Consider the following 15,972-nt stretch of genomic DNA (forward strand, 5'->3'; position numbering starts at 1 on the left):
AGTAATGGTGAGAGAAATGTCCTTGACTTAGAACTCCTTTAAGCATAATATTTATTGGCAGGAATTGTATTCATTGTATTTTACAGGCGCTGTGAATATTTTGTCTTCTAGTCTTCAGGTAATAAAGACAACATTTGTTATCGTTATTATTATTATTAGTTCCCGTTCTGCTGAGAGAATAAGATTCTTGGGTGGGCGGGGGCTTAAACTGCAAGGTAGTAGTCCTGAAAAGGATATGAATCCCATTACATAGTAAGGGATTTGCCTTCGATAAACTTATTTCAGGATTAGTCTGTTCAATGTTTAATTTTTAAAATAATAGCAATAAAAGCAAAACCTTTCCTCATGATAAGGAAAAAAAGTTTCTAAGTGAGAAAGGTGAGAAAGTAATGCAAAGAGAATTTATAGGGGGAGGAACCATCCAGATTCCAAATTACAAATCGAGTCAAGTCAGCCTTTATTGGCATAAGAATAACAGTACAAATTAATATAGTGTAAAACAGGATAGAAAGACAACTTTCATGTACACTTGTATGAACTAGGGTTCCCAAGTCCAACCCCAGAAATATCTGGGGACTTTGGGGGTGGAGCCAGGAGACTTTGGGGGTGGAGCCAGGAGACACTGGGGTGGAGCTAGGGGGAGGGAAACGGCGAGCCGCCCCGTCTTGGAGCAGGCGACGCCGCTGCGCAGCTGACGCCTCTTCTCTGCTCACCGTGGCTGCTCCTCCGAGATGGGCTCAGGCTGAGCCCATCTCGGAGGAGCAGCCACGGCGAGCGGAGAAGAGGCCACCGCGCAGCTGCCGCCTCGCCTGCTCCGCCTCTGGGGTGGAAGCGGAGGGGGGGTGGAGGCGGGCCGGGGGCATGGCGAGCCACGAGTCCAGGTCCTAGAAGGACCCGGATTCGCGGCTCGCCATGCTCCTGGCCTGCCTCGCCCTCCCCTGCACTGCTGCCGCCTCTTGGCTGCTCCTCTGAGATGGGCTCAGCCTGGGCTCATCTCGGAGGAGCAGCTGCGGTGGGAGGGGAGGGGGCAGCAGCGGCGCGGCGGCCTCGCCGGCTCCGGGATGCGGCGGCTCGCCATGCTCCTCGGCGCCGTTTCCACCCCTCCCCCCGCTTCCGTTTTTTGGGGGAGCGGGGGAAGAGGGTGGAAATCCTGGGGTCCCCCGCCAGGGCGGGAGGGTTGGGAAGCCTAGTATGAACAGAAATTATTTCTGTGATGTTCTTTGGCGCAACTTTAGAGCAGAGTACAGCAACTTGGCTGACCTCTCAGTAACACTGATAGAAAAATCATTCAACAGTCTATGGACCTTAAGTGCATCAGAGCAGTTGATCATACTGGCTGAAACAGGGTATAATACATATACATAGATCTGTATACAGATGGCAGTGCAGGAGAACATGACTAATTGATTCAACACATTTTTGTTTACAAGGGCAGTGCCTGACTGAATAGGCTATTTTATTGAATCTGCCATCAAGAATGGCAGAGGGAATTGCAAATCATTCCTGTTCTTCCCACTTCTTGCAAACATGGGGAAATTAAAACTACAACTAAAGCAGGCAAGTCTACATCCACTAGGCAAGGAGTAAGTCCATCCTTGTTCCCGTTAACTGCCTGGGACACTTTCTCCTTGGAAGGGCAGGTAAAGGGAAGAGAGTGAAACAGAGCCTCAGTGCCTTCCAGTTTTCCCTACCTGTTAGGATAGCTGGAACAGGGAAATTGTCAGGCTTTCCGCACAAGCAGCAATAAAGTAGGTGTGGGATTTATATATGCAAGAGAATTAAGTGGGTGGAGATAGCTGGTGGAGGATCATGGAGATTCACATTAAAAACATAAGAGAAACCATGTTGGATCAGGCCAAAGGCCCATCCAGTCTAACACTCTGTGCCACACAGTTGCAAAAAAAACCCAAAACCATTCTGGAAATCTCCCCTATGTTTAAAAACTCCCTGCAAATAGAAGACCAATCCTATTCCACTATGGTAGTTTTCCATTTTTTCTGGAGTTTTGACTGTGAAGGAACATTTCCTGGAGTTTTGACTGTAAACATTCAAAGCTAGGATGAGCCATCTACCACAATCTGAAATAGTACATTCCATTCTGCTCAGTCTTGGACATGTGTGAAATAGGGATGTCAGTGGAGGTTGGGGACATAGTGGGGGGACATAGCCATGACAACAGTGATTTTTCACTCACCCCACCCCCCTGCCTCATTGCCCTAGTGAGCAGCGCCAGGGTTGGAGGCTGCCTCCAGGAGAAACCTGGCAGCTTGATGTATAAGCCAGGCCTAGATCTGGTCTGAACATGTGGTAGAATGAGGTGGCAGAATCATGTGTCTTGGTAGAACAGATTATAGAAGTCTTAAATGCAGGCAGAGAAATGTATTTTTAAAGTTTCTTTATGTAAAAAGAGCTTCAGACATTCCGTTACAAGTGGAAAACTTTCACAGCAGGGAGGAAGCAGAGCTTCAGCCTCTTCAGAAGCAAGATTTTTAGTTGCAGGGCATGTTTTATATAAAGAAACTTTTTTTAAAAAGGTACCCACCCCACCTCATGTCGAAGATAGTACAATTCTTTGTATCACTTTAGGATTGTATAAAGTCTATTCTGCCCATAGATCAAAATGTAGCAAGATTGAAACTTGTAAAAATGGAAATTCATTTGTCACAATGCTGTCGAGGAATTTTCATGGACAAAATAGGCACCCTGGTCTAATGGGTTTGGGACAAAATGCACAATGATTGAGCATGGTCCAGGCTCCCCCCTGAGATTCAGCGGCAATCCTGAGGATTTGTCAAGCTCACTACTGTTGATTATCAAAATGTCCAAAATGGATTCCTCTGCTTTTTGTCAGCAATTGAATCCTGTGCCTAATTTTAATCTGCTCTATACTTGTGTGTCCACATCTGCTCTGTTAAAGTATTCATTAGCATTTAAAGGGGGACTGATGGTATTGATCACTCTTATTAAAACCGAACATTCATGCTAAAATGACTGGCTAGAAATCTTTGTCATGTGCCGGAATCACTCCTGAAAATAACAGAGTTCTGTGCAAAAAAAATAAAAATAAAATAGGGGCAGGAGAGGAACTGAAAAATAATTCTATTTGAGGGGGGGAAAGGGGGAGGATGTGTAAAATTAAAGTGACATAGTTTAAATAGACAATACTTCTTTTGAAGTTGATTTTTTAAAAAGACAATCGATGAAGAACTCTTCCTAATTCACATTAACTATCCTGAATGTTTTCACTGCCTTTCACTTAAAAAAAAGTGAAAATTGTCAAAGCAAAAACCTGATCATATCTACAGTATTGTTTTAGGTGAGAGGTGTGTAGGGTGACAAAGTTAATGAAAGACACAATGTCTAATTGTTATGTTTAACAGTGAATTTTAGAAGATGCCATGTGTTCTACTTACAAAACGGAGAATAAGATGTTTGATATATTCCCTCTTTTAAAGGCCCTGTCTTCCTTTGTACCTGTGGTAATCTCTAGGTATGTGATTATGGTCTAAGCTCTCACTGATGTATCTGGGCTCTACCATTTCCACTTACACATGTGTAGGAATGAAGACTCTCGACACGTGTATTGAGGAAGTGAGGAAAGCTTGCTTGCTCTCTGCAAGTCCTTGTTTTATTTATACATCTCTAGCTGATGCTAATCAGGCAGTTAATGAAACAGGAAGCTTTTGTTCAAAAGCATGAGGTTATGTCTTCATAGCCTCCCAGATTCGATACAGCCAGCAATTTATCAAGAATACATATGTCAGCAAAAGGAAGCGAGAATACGAGTGTAAGATGTCTGCACCCTTTTAGCCTTTCAGACACAATGTGGGCGGTTCAGGCTGATATGCCAAATGCGTGATCCACCCACATTTCTGTCTTCAGGCTTTGTGGGGTCTGGGGGCTCAAGTGCATGAGCCTCACACACATGGTAACTTGTATGATTGGTGCAAGGAGAATTCTGCTTGTAGAAAATGAGTATCTAAAGGAATAGGCTAAGCTTTCTCCTTGAAACTTTGTCTCTGTATGAAGGAATATTTGCTCATGCAAGCCTTTATATGTAGTCTGAATCCACATGAACACATGAGTGCATCAAAGTCAGTATCGTCTACTCTGATCTTCAGCAAGCTTTCCAGGGTCTTGGACAGATAGGAGAAGGAGCTGTGGCTCAGTAGTACAGTGTCTACTTTGCATGGAGAAGACCCCAGTTTAATATCTAGCATCCAGTTTAATCCCTAGCATCTCCACCTAAAAGGATCAGGCAGTAGATGATGTAAAAGACCCTGGCTAAAGACCTTGGAGATCTGCTGCCACTCAGTAGACAGTACTGACCTTGACAGACCAATGGTCTGATCCCATAAATGTCAGTTTCACGTGCTGTATGTGTTTTCTACATCACCTCCCATCTGGTGTCAGGAAAGACCTAGCAACCCTACAAAGGTTCCTCAGGTGTACTAACATGGAAGGTGGGGCTAGGGACACTCTGTACTACCACCACACTTAATTCTCCCCCTTTCTGTAATGATCAGTGAAATACAACCAAGTCTATTTGTTGATAATGATTTCCACTTTGATCAGGCCAAAATATATGTTAGACAGAGAGGGGTTTTTCTGTTGGTGAATAGACCTTGACATATTAGGCATTCTGGTAGTTTCCCTCAAGAATCTAAACACAGGACAAATAACCAGATCTACTTTCTCTGGCTTGAGATACTGTCAAAGGCTGTACACCGTCTTGTCAAAATGGCTTATGTGCGCTAGGATAATTAGGGGAAGGGGCAGAGTTTGACCCTGGCTAACAGATTTACAGACAGAGGCTGACATGATTTAACTCGGCTGTGCTATTAAGTCTAACAGCAGCATTTGGTCACAACACACTGCAAACTGGATGATTAAACTTAAGTCCAAATATGAACTACTTAGCATTGTCAAAATATCTTAAGATGAACTTGGGACTTGATTTATAGGAATACCTTAATTTCTAGACACGTGGGGTTTTTTTTTAAAAGAATATCTTGGATGTGTGTTCCCTATAGTCCCAAATCTCCTGTAGTTGAATACGATGTCCTTTAAAAATACTCTCTTTTATGTTTACCCTTAAGGAATTGCTGCATTGAGCTCTGCTGAGTTAATTCGTATTCATACTATGGCACATCCTCTTCCCTGCCCCACCCCCCCGAAGTTGCTGCTTTAATTTTATCTCCTTGTGACCCACTCCTGGTGAAACTGGCCGTATTTGACTATTGCTGACAGGCACACTCATAGGGTACCCTACATGGGCAGACATCAAAACCGCTCTCTGCTGACCATTATCCAGCAACTTGCTGAGCTGATTTAATGAGGCAAAGTTGCTCAAACACACTTTGTTCTCCTCTCTCCCCCCCCCCCCATGAGAAATCACTCAAAACAATGACCTCTGGATGTGGCACTACTCAGAACAATTCTTCTCTTCAGCTCTGTAGTTGCTGCAGAGGATGAAACCAACGGCCAACGGGCTTTATAAATTCACTCCCAAGAATACTGACTTGTGCATCAAGAGACGGCCATTTTAATTTGGTTGGGGTTTTTTTGGGGGGGGGGGGACACGCACTTGTGAAAGATTGCCTGTGCTACTTATTGCATTTTTATTATCACTTAATTAAAGACACATTGTTATTCTGGGGGGAGGGGAATAAAAACCTTGGAGACAATGTGAGCATTTTGCATGAATAAAAAGGAGTGTTCAGAAGATAAATGGAAACATGTTTTTATGTCATGTGTCTTTTCTGACAAACTGCCAAAGGTGAACAGTTCACATCAATTTGTTTGGAGACCTGCAGTTATGTGGGACTCATGGTTCACAAACTGGCAGTGATTCTAATAAAGATCTCTTGAACCAAATACTTCACTATATCCAAGTTAAAAAAAAATTCAAAATAGATGCCGCGCATCCTTACTAATTCAAAGATATTGAGAGACATAAAATATTGTCAGAGAGTTTGACATTCTGATCAATGGGTGTGCTGTTTGACACAGCATTTCAAGAAACTGCTTGAGGAAGAAGGGAGTGCACAGCTGGGGTAACCCCAGACTTCAGATAAGCACGTGTCGGGATAAGATGGGCTGAACCAGCATGGATATTGAAACAACCAGTATGGCTTTTAAGTTTTGTAAAAAACGAAACAAAACAAAGAAAACCCTCAAAGCTTGAAAGTAGGGCTAACACTTGACAGAAATGAGGACCAGAATAATAACTGTGCGTTTTCAAATGTTTTTATTTAAATTTATTCATATTTTGACTGTTAATATCGAGTTTAGAAAAAATAGCCATATTTTAAATTTGGGTTTTTTTTAATTTTAAAAAAATGTAATTTGTTTTACAATTTTTTTTTAAATGGTGTTTTTTAAAAGTCTTGGGATAGGCTATTTTATTTCTGTATTCATAGGTACAACCAAGAAGGACAGAATCATACATTTCAGTTAAACCTGAGAATCCAAGTCTTGAATAAACTGAATATGCAAATAACCTCCTTCCATTAAAAAAAAACAACCCTGAAGAATGTCAATTTCAACAATGACTTGTGTCATAATAGTAAAAGAGTCCAGTAGCACCAGAGTATTAGTTCTTTGGTTTAATGATACCTAGAAAAAGGTCCTACAATAACTTAAGAGGTCAAAAGCGGCACATTGTGAAGCGGCAGGCTGCATGTCTCACTGGAGCTTTAGCATTCACATCTTTCCCAGGTAAATAGCGTTGGTATGTTGTGAAACTTCCCATGTCAACCATTTTGTGCTCGAAGCTGATGGTTCCCAGTTGGCTTGTTCTCCTTTTACAAAATATGTAGGCTATCCATGCAACACTGCATACGTTTCATGGGGAAAATTTATGGCAAGGAAATAGAAAGTGAAGCAAAAATACACATGGAGACCCAAATCTGAAAGGGTGGCAACGACGTATATAGACATGGTGGCTCGAAGCCCTGAGAAGAGCTGGCCATGCAAAGCCATCATTTTTATTAATGAGGTGAGTGACTGCTTCTGGTGCCCTCCTCCTAGCCTGTCATGTGCCCCAGGATAATGACCACTTGGAGGGTGGCCTGGAAACAGTGGCCCTGAGCCCACCAGCAACCCAAAACCCAAAACGTGCCTACAGTACTCACAGGCTCTCCCCCACTGGGCTGAAATACACAGTCAGTTCTTGAAAGGCAGACAGAAAGGCAGACTTCCCCAGACTTTTGACAGGGACTCACCAAAATAACCCCACAGCAGCTTGGGCTTCCACTCCAGCCAGACAAGTATACACAGTCAATACTCGAAGACAGCCAAACAGAAAGGCAGACATCCCCAAAGTTTCAACAGTGGCTCCCCCAAATAACCCTATTTAGCAGACACTCCAGCCAGATACCACAAGGAAGGGAAGTGTGCTCCCAACACTCAAAGCCTGCCCCCCAGGGCTGAAATACACAGCCAGTACTTGGAGGACAGACAGAAAGGCAGACATCTTTAGTTTTTCAACGAGGACATCCCAAAATAACCCCACAGCAGCTTGGCGGGCACCTCAGCCAGATACCGTGTAGAGAAATGCCATGTCTTCTGGATGATTGGCTTGACTGTGCAGTTTAAGCAGGTTTTTTCCCACTGAGCTAAGAAAAGCAGGACAGCAAAGGAAAGCGATTCATGGCCTTCCAGATGTCTTTCTTGAGAAATGTTAATGAGCCTTGCTAGAGGCAATGGGATAGGGCAGTTCATCCCCCTTCTGCAAGCAGGGAATGTAGAGGTTTGAAATACTTTTTGCTAGAGAGAGTTCAGGAAGGAAATTCCTGGAGACAACAAAAAAACCCTTTGTGCTTCTTTCTGACTGGGGTCAAGGGAGAGGAGACGTAGGTTTGTTAAAACCACCTTGCAAGGGGAAGGCAGTCTGGTGTAGTGGTTAAGTGTGCGGACTCTTATCTGTGAGAACCGGGTTTGATTCCCCACTCCTCCACTTGCACTTGCTAGCATGGCCTTGGGTCAGCCATAGCTCTGGCAAAGGTTGTCCTTGAAAGGGCAGCTGCTGTGAGAGCCCTCTCCAGCCCCACCCACCTCACAGGGTGTCTGTTGTGGGGTGGGGGAAGATAAAGGAGATTGTGAGCCACTCTGAGACTCTTCGGAGTTGAGGGCGGGATATAAATCCAATATCATCTTCTTCTCTTTTCCTTGGGATGTTGAGCTGAAGAGGCCTCTTGTCTGAGGTTGGGAGCAGGCCTCCATTTTGGAGCATGCAGCTGCCCTTCAGAGCTGGACTGATGCTCAAGGTAATGAAGGGTCTTTAGAGACCTAGAACACCTTTGCCTGCCCTAATTTTAACATCTAGTTAGGGCATGTTTTAGAGAAATGAACAGGATTTGTGTTTTACCAAATTCTTTGGTTCTCTCTTGCTTCAGTCTGGTGAGGTGCTAAAAGTATGCTTGTAAACATTTTCTTTTTAAAAAAAAATATTTTAAACTTTTGATTCTGGAAGCAGTTTTTTGTACCACATAAACTCCCAGGAGGGGGGAAGGCAAGCAGTTGGCAACTGGCTATTCCCACAGTGGTGCACAAGGCCTGTCCCCATGGTAACCAGGCACTGAGCTAGTAGGAGACACTTTGGCAAGGCCTCTGCATTTGGAAGGGGAACTGGGTGTCCTGGTCCTCTCAGTGGGAAACCCCTATATTGATCAGGTGGCGGCGGCTACTGGGAGAGATGAAGGAAAAAACCCATGGAGGGCAAGACAGAAACAGGGCCTGCAAGATGGAGCAGGAATGTTCTGACACTCATCACAAGGAAAGGAGGCATGCCCACAACACTTCTAGGCCCCCTCAGGCTCAAACACATAGATCCTCTAGTCACAGCTTACCCCTAGGTGAAATTTCTGGTTCTGCCTTGCGGTCCCAACTATGGCACTCAGAGCATGGGAGGGTCTTATTGGAAGGGCCTCCTGCTCTCACTCTACTTGCCCCTGCTGAGGAGGAGTGGGCCTCTTCCTCTTCCCACTGTTTCTGGTTCCTTCCTCTGATGGCAACAAGGTAGGGTGCCCCCTTTTCAGGTGCCTGCAAAAGACAGAGGAGGACAAGTGTTGGGGGAGTGTGCCCCTCCGGACATGAGTGTGGCACACCTGGTACTCTGCCACACAGGGATCATTGGGTGTGTGGGGAAATGTTTCCACATGGTGGCCTAGGAACAGGGCCACACGCTTGGAGCAAGTGGGACTAGCCACAGCTGTTTTCTGGTGCTGGGCTGAGGCACCAGAGAGGGGCTGTGCCTATGGCAGAAAGAGCAGCAGGGAGCTGGGATGTGGAAGGGGAGGATGCTTCCCCCCCTGCAACGCCCCGGTCTGAACCACACTGTTAAGAGTCTTCTGCAAAGACTCTTGGCAACTGCTGGTTTCTGGGCAGTGCTAAAAACTTTTGCCTCTTGGGAGAGCACCATGGATGGAGCAGGGGAAGGAGGCACCGAGACCTCTGGTAATGCCCTGCTGGAGCAGGCCTTTGGGGGTTGGCAGCTTGGGTTTGATGTCTCAGGTATGCAGGTGGACGGCTTCTTCATCCCATGATAAACACCTTTTCCACCCATGATGAGGACTTTCACCCTCATAGTTTTCACAATCAGGTGGTGGGTGGGTATAAATGAGAGCCCTCATCTGAAGCACCCACCATCTAAGCCTCTATGCTCAGTGTGAGCAGAAAGACTGGATGGCTCAGAGCCCTGAGACACCCCCCCCACACACACAAGCCCTGGGAGGGTACATAAATGTGGGTGTTCATTGTGACCCTAGTATTCTTCGGCGGTCACCCATTCAAATACTGGCCAGGGTTTAGCCCAGGCAAGCCTCAGATCTCAGAAGCTGAGCAGGACCGACTCTGGAAATATTTGGATGGGAGACCTGAAATACCAGTAGCCAGAATTTATTTTATTTTATCATATTTATATCCCGCCCTCCCCCAAATGGGCTCAGGGCAGCTAACAACAGTTAAAACAACATAAAAATTTAAAAACATATATAATAAAAGTCATTTCATACAATGTACAGAAATCCAAGATGGGTATTGGTATTACTGGATGTTATTTGGTGCTCTACTTATATTGGAGTCAGTCAGAGTTCTCGATGCCACCTCTCTGAATATCCTCCAAGCTCCCAGTAGGGGTCAGTCTCTATAAAAATGCACATAAAATCATAACAACAACTAGCCAGGGTCAACCCTGCATAGCTTCCAAGATCTGATGCGATTGGGGTAGCCTGGGCTATCCAAGTTAGGACTTTCTATAGCTTGTATCTATTAAATATAAATATATATGTTACATAAATGATACAACACTTCCTTTGAAGATTTCAGAACAGGATAGTCAGGCAGCAATTTTTCTCAAGGTCAGTTTGGCCACGAATCCTGAAGATTTTTTGCCATCTTCTGGACATGGCAATCAAAGCCGGGACCCTCGGAGATTACTGTAAAAGAAAACACCTCAGAGCCTCTCTGTGTAACAAAAATAATACTCATTCCTACTTATTCAGTATTTACTAGTAACAAACACAGTGCTTATAGTGATAGCCAAGCATAATATATACAAACATATTTATACAACACAAAATCCTTCCGGAACCGAAAGCACATGCTACTCCTACTGCATGATGGATCAATGTCCTATAGAAAAAATATGAAGCTGTTTTCAGAACGCCATTTCAGAAGGATATGAAGATAATTTGCAGGCGTTCCAAGAAGAAATGAAAACAAAGCCATGAAAGTGAGACAAAAATTAAAAGAAGCACCACTTACCTACTGAATCAACAATAAAGAAGACGGTCCCAAGAAGAAGAGTCTCTGCAACAATACTGGACTGGTCTTGGATATTGTTGGACTGGTCTTGGATTTCTCGAAACAATATTGGACTGGTCTCGGATATTGTTGGACTTGCATTACAGCTCCATATTTTTTCTCTAGGACATTGATTCATCATGCAGTAGGAGTAGCATGTGCTTTTGGTTCCGGAAGGATTTTGTGTCGTATAAATATGTTTGTTTTACTGTTTGGCTATCACTGTAAGCACTGTGTTTGTTACTAGTAAATACTGGATAAGTAGAAATAATGAGTATTATTTTTGTTACATGGAGAGGCTTCGGGTGCTTTCATCTTCTGGACATGGAGCAGGGGTCACTGAGTATATGGGGGGGTGAGGTATTTGTGAATTTCCTGCATTGTGCAGGGGGTTGGACTAGATGATCCTGAAGGTCCCTTGCAACACTATGATTCTATGATATAGTCTGACTTTTTTTGGTGTAATCCCCCACTGTATTTCTGAAGAGTGGTAAAGCTGCAGTACTGCAGTCAAACTCTCTGCTCACGACCTGAGTTCGATCCCAGTGGAAGCTGGGTTCAGGTAGCCAGCTCAAAGTTGACTCAGCCTTCCATCCTTCCGAGGTTGGTAAAATGAGTACCCAGCTTGCTGAAGGGAAAGTGTAGATGACTGGGGAAGGCAATGGCAAACCACCCCATAAAAAGTCTGCTGTGAAAACATCGTGATATGACATCACCTCAGAGTCAGAAATGACTGGTGCTTGCACAGGGGACTACCTTTACCTTTACCTACTGAGACTAGTCTTATGGAAATGAACATATTCTTCCTGCATCTCTCTCTCTCCACTTCCCACCCTTTGTTTTCCCCATTGTGTTAAATATTGGACTGTATGGTCCTCCAGCAGTGGTTTGCCAGATTATACTCTGAAACTTCCTGTGTCCTGCCTGATAGCATAACAACAGTGCTAAGGCACATCAGCCAGGAGTCCTACAGTGCCTAGTGTACATTTTTCAAGTCTGGTCTCGCAGAAAATATATCATTGTTGATATGTAGCCCCTTTGCCAAAAGGCATGTGTGTGATGCCTTTGCTCTTAATGAACCGGCTGATCGTTGAGCACCATTTTCAGAACCTGCTTTTTTTACCCTGACAACTGTTCCATTCATTTTAAGCTTTTCAGTAATTTCTGTTCACTTCAGAGAATAGCCATGTTGGTCTGCAGGAGAAAGGAGTCAAAGCTCTCTTCCTATCAGTGTCTTATGAAGGCAGCTTTGACTTTAGAAAGCTTATATCCAGAAACTTTTGTTGGTCTCTTAAGGTGCTACCAGACTTGAATCTAAATTATTTCTGTTGATATGCTCTGGCTTTTTTTTTAAATGCTGGGTTTTTATTCACGTCTTTCATGTTTTTATGATATTTTATTTTGAAAGCTGCCTGGGGAAGGCTCCCTGGAGTTGCAGCAAATGGCTTTTCTAAATAAATAAACAATTCCCCTCTTTTGCTCACTTCCTTATATGTTTTCATTTGTGTTATTTCATACATCCAGCCAGGGCTTTTTTTTTTTTGGTAGAAAAAGCCCAGCAGGAACTCATTTGCATATTAGGCCACACCACCTAATGTCAAGCCATCCAGAACTGCGTTCCTGTGCATTCCTGCTAAAAAAAAGAAGCGCTCCATGCAGCTAAGGCCCTCCATGCATCCCCGAACAGTGCTTTAAATCAAAACACTGTGATATAATTCAGTATGCTTGATAAAAAGATCAACCATACATTAGCACCAAGAAATCAGGATTGCCAATCTTCAGGAGGTCAAAGAATATACAAAACAACAGGGATGCAGTACAATAAGTGAATAAAACTCAACAGCACTTGTGTTGACAAGAACGGTTAATGATGTTTACAGTAACAATTAATCTACACCAAAGCAAACTTATAAATGTAATTACTAGCACTTTGCATTTAAGACATAGCAGGGCTTTTTTTGAGCAGGAACGCATAGGAACCCTGTTCCGGCTGGCTTAGCGAGGGCTCGGGCTCAAAAAAAGGTCTCTGGGTGAGGGAAGGCACTAGGCAGCCATGCACTCCCAGACCGCGCAGCTCCATCCTCTCTGGTGCCTCCAGCCTCCAATGGGCTTGTGAAGAGAGTGAAAGAGGCAGAGCTGCCCATGAGCTCCCCCTCCTGGGAGAAGCTGGGCCTGCCACTGCCTGCTCCACTGCACATGGCTCTCTCTGCCCGGCTGTGTTTGGGAGGGGGCAAAACAAGGTCTCTCATTGGACTGTGTGAGAACACACATCCATGAAACGCAGCTGATGGCACTGTACTGTTCTATGTCAATATGCGGAAAGTAACCTACTCAACAGATGATGTCACTAATATGTAAATGAGTTCCTGCTGGGCTTTTTTGACAAAAAAGCCCTGAGACATAGTATAACAAATGGGTCATTCATGTCTTAACACAGGGGTGGGGAACCTTTTTGCTGCCAAGGGCCATATGGATATTTATAACATCATTCGCAGGCCATAAAGAATTATCAACTTTAAAAACAGTGCTCCGCCAAGGGAGAATGATTCAGGCTAGTAAAATTAATGCAAATAATTGTTTTTCTATTTGAAGTCATGTAGGGAGAACCTAATCTGGCACACACACGCACACACCCGCCCCGCCACCCTAGGCAAATACATAGGTTCAGGGCTTTTTTGTAGAAAAAGCCCAGCAGGAATTCAGTAGCATATTAGATCACATCCCCTAATATTAGCATATTAGTCACACACTCATTAGCATATTAGGCCACACCATCTGGAATAATCAAGCACAAACTGAACTGTGACAGTAACTTTTCCAGGCCCTGCAGCAATTCTGGCCGGCCAGCCAGGCCCCAGGGAGGCTGCCACACAGTACATCTGGGCCTTGTGATCCCTGCCTGGCCCTGGGGAGGCTGCTGCACAGTGCGGCTGGACCCCACAATCCTTGCTGGCCAGCCAGGTCCCAAGAGGGCTGCCACATGGCTTGGTTCGGCCCAGCAATCCCCGAGGGCCACACCAAGTGATCTCGAGGGTCACATATGGCCCTCAGGGCAGAGGTTCCCCACCCCAGACTTAACAGGTATTATAACAAACGTACTGGCAAAACTACTGTCTTATGGCAAGACCTCAAATGCTGACATTCAGAGAAACAATTTAATGTCCAAAAATATATTTTTTCTCTCTTGTAGAGCAGCTCTTTGAAGCTATCTTTGAGTGTGTTGCAATTCTGCTTGTATTTTTGCTGATATTTAAGCTTGTAGTAATTATATTTAGACCAAGGGTGACTTAATATATACATATTTTTATGTTATTTATTTAGGGTTGCCAGGACCTACCTGTGACCCGGTGGGGGATCTTCCTCACACACACAAAGCACGCAGGGCACAATGACGCCACCCGGAAGTGACATTATCACGCTGGGCACGTTGCTGAGGGGACACTGTATCACTTAGGAAAGAACTCTATGGTTATCATGGACTTTTCCCCAAGTGATAGATGTACCCAGTGCGATAATGTCACTTCCGGGTGACATCATTTCACTGGGCATGTTGTGGTGCAGGGATGGGGCTCCCCCGCTGGCCTTAAATCGGGGGAACTCCCACCCCCAGCAGGAGGCTGGAAACCTTACATTTATTGTATGATTTACAAATAGTTCTAGTGTTAAATGTGCTCTGTGCAGGAATCCAAATGTCTGTCTGGATTACGCCAGTTTTTGTCTTTGTGGCCTTTTTACGAATATTGCTCTACAAGAGAGAAACAAAAAAAAATTGGGCATTTAATTGTTTTTCTGAACGTCAGTGTTTGAGGTCTTGCCAGTATAGTTTTGCCAATTTTTTTTTTATAATACCTGCTAATTGTGAATGACCTATTTGGTATACTATGTCTTAAGTGCAAAATGATAATTACATTTATAAGCTTGCATTGGTGTAGATTAATTGCATTTGTAAACCTCCAGGTGGTGACTGGAGATCTCCCACTATTACAACTGATCTCCAGAGGAAGGTGAAGTCTACGGCATTATATCCCATTGAAGTCCCTCATCTAATCCCATCCTTCCCCAGATTCCAATTCAAAATCTCAAGGAATTTCCCAAACTAGAGTTGGCAGCCCTAAATTAACCTCTTATATGGCTCGATTCCCTAGCCATGTCTTTTAAAAGACACTTTTCAGGTGTTCAAGAAGTCCAGGAGGAGAGGTCAGAGACCCACATGTAAAAGACCTGATGGCTTTCTCTCCTAATGAAATCAAGGAAACTTTTAAAACAATGTTACTTTGGTTGGTTTGTTCACATGGTATTTCAGAAGTTCAGCTGGCAGCCGCAATCAGTATTTGTACTTCTGCTTCCTTGGAAGCTGCCCAATTTTAAACTCCAGTGGGAGGAGAGAAGGCAAAAATCCCTTTTCTCTGTTGGCTGAAAAACATTCCTGAGCTAATGCGGATTTAGGAGAATGAAGTGTGGCCTAGTCCCTGGAGAACTGTTTTGCCGTTCATTTTTTTCTCCATGAGAAAACCACTGGTGCAGGTAAGTATGTAATTAAGGGCTTATTTAAAATGGAGATTCTTTGAACATGTCAGCCTGGCCGCATGTTCACAAGAAATAATAACACACCCAGAGTTTATACTCATAGTCTATTGTGATTTGGTCTGTGTGAGAGCTGTTTTCCAGATCATTCTGGGTTCATGTTACAGATTATGTGGTTTGTGTGTGTACCACACACGTGCAGCGAAGCCTGAATTGGTTCGACTTCCAAGCCAGGGAGTGCCCTTCAGAGAAAACAGGAACCAAACTGTCCTTGCCAAATAAGTGCCAGTAACTGTGTTTGTCGTGTGTGGCGTGACTTTGGGGTCGCAAAGAGTCGACTGTGCAACTGAACAAAACTGTTTGGTCCTTGGCAGACTGTTTGGTCTGATGTCACTGTCAATCAGCCAAATCCTTTATACGATCTGAAGTGTACATAGCCTTTCAGCATTATATTTCTTTTGACTGAAAATCGAATACATATTTTTCCTAACAGGATCTACCAATACTAAAAACAAAGTTCTCAGCTCTGGACTTGGGAAATACCTGGAGATTTTGGGAGTGAAGCCTTAAGAGGATGGGGTTTGGGAAAGGGAGGGACTTCATGGAGTAATGCTGTAGAGTCCACCTTCCAAAGTGGCCATT

Source organism: Heteronotia binoei, chromosome 16, assembly GCF_032191835.1.
Source record: "Heteronotia binoei isolate CCM8104 ecotype False Entrance Well chromosome 16, APGP_CSIRO_Hbin_v1, whole genome shotgun sequence".
Classification (NCBI taxonomy): Eukaryota; Metazoa; Chordata; class Lepidosauria; order Squamata; family Gekkonidae; genus Heteronotia; species Heteronotia binoei.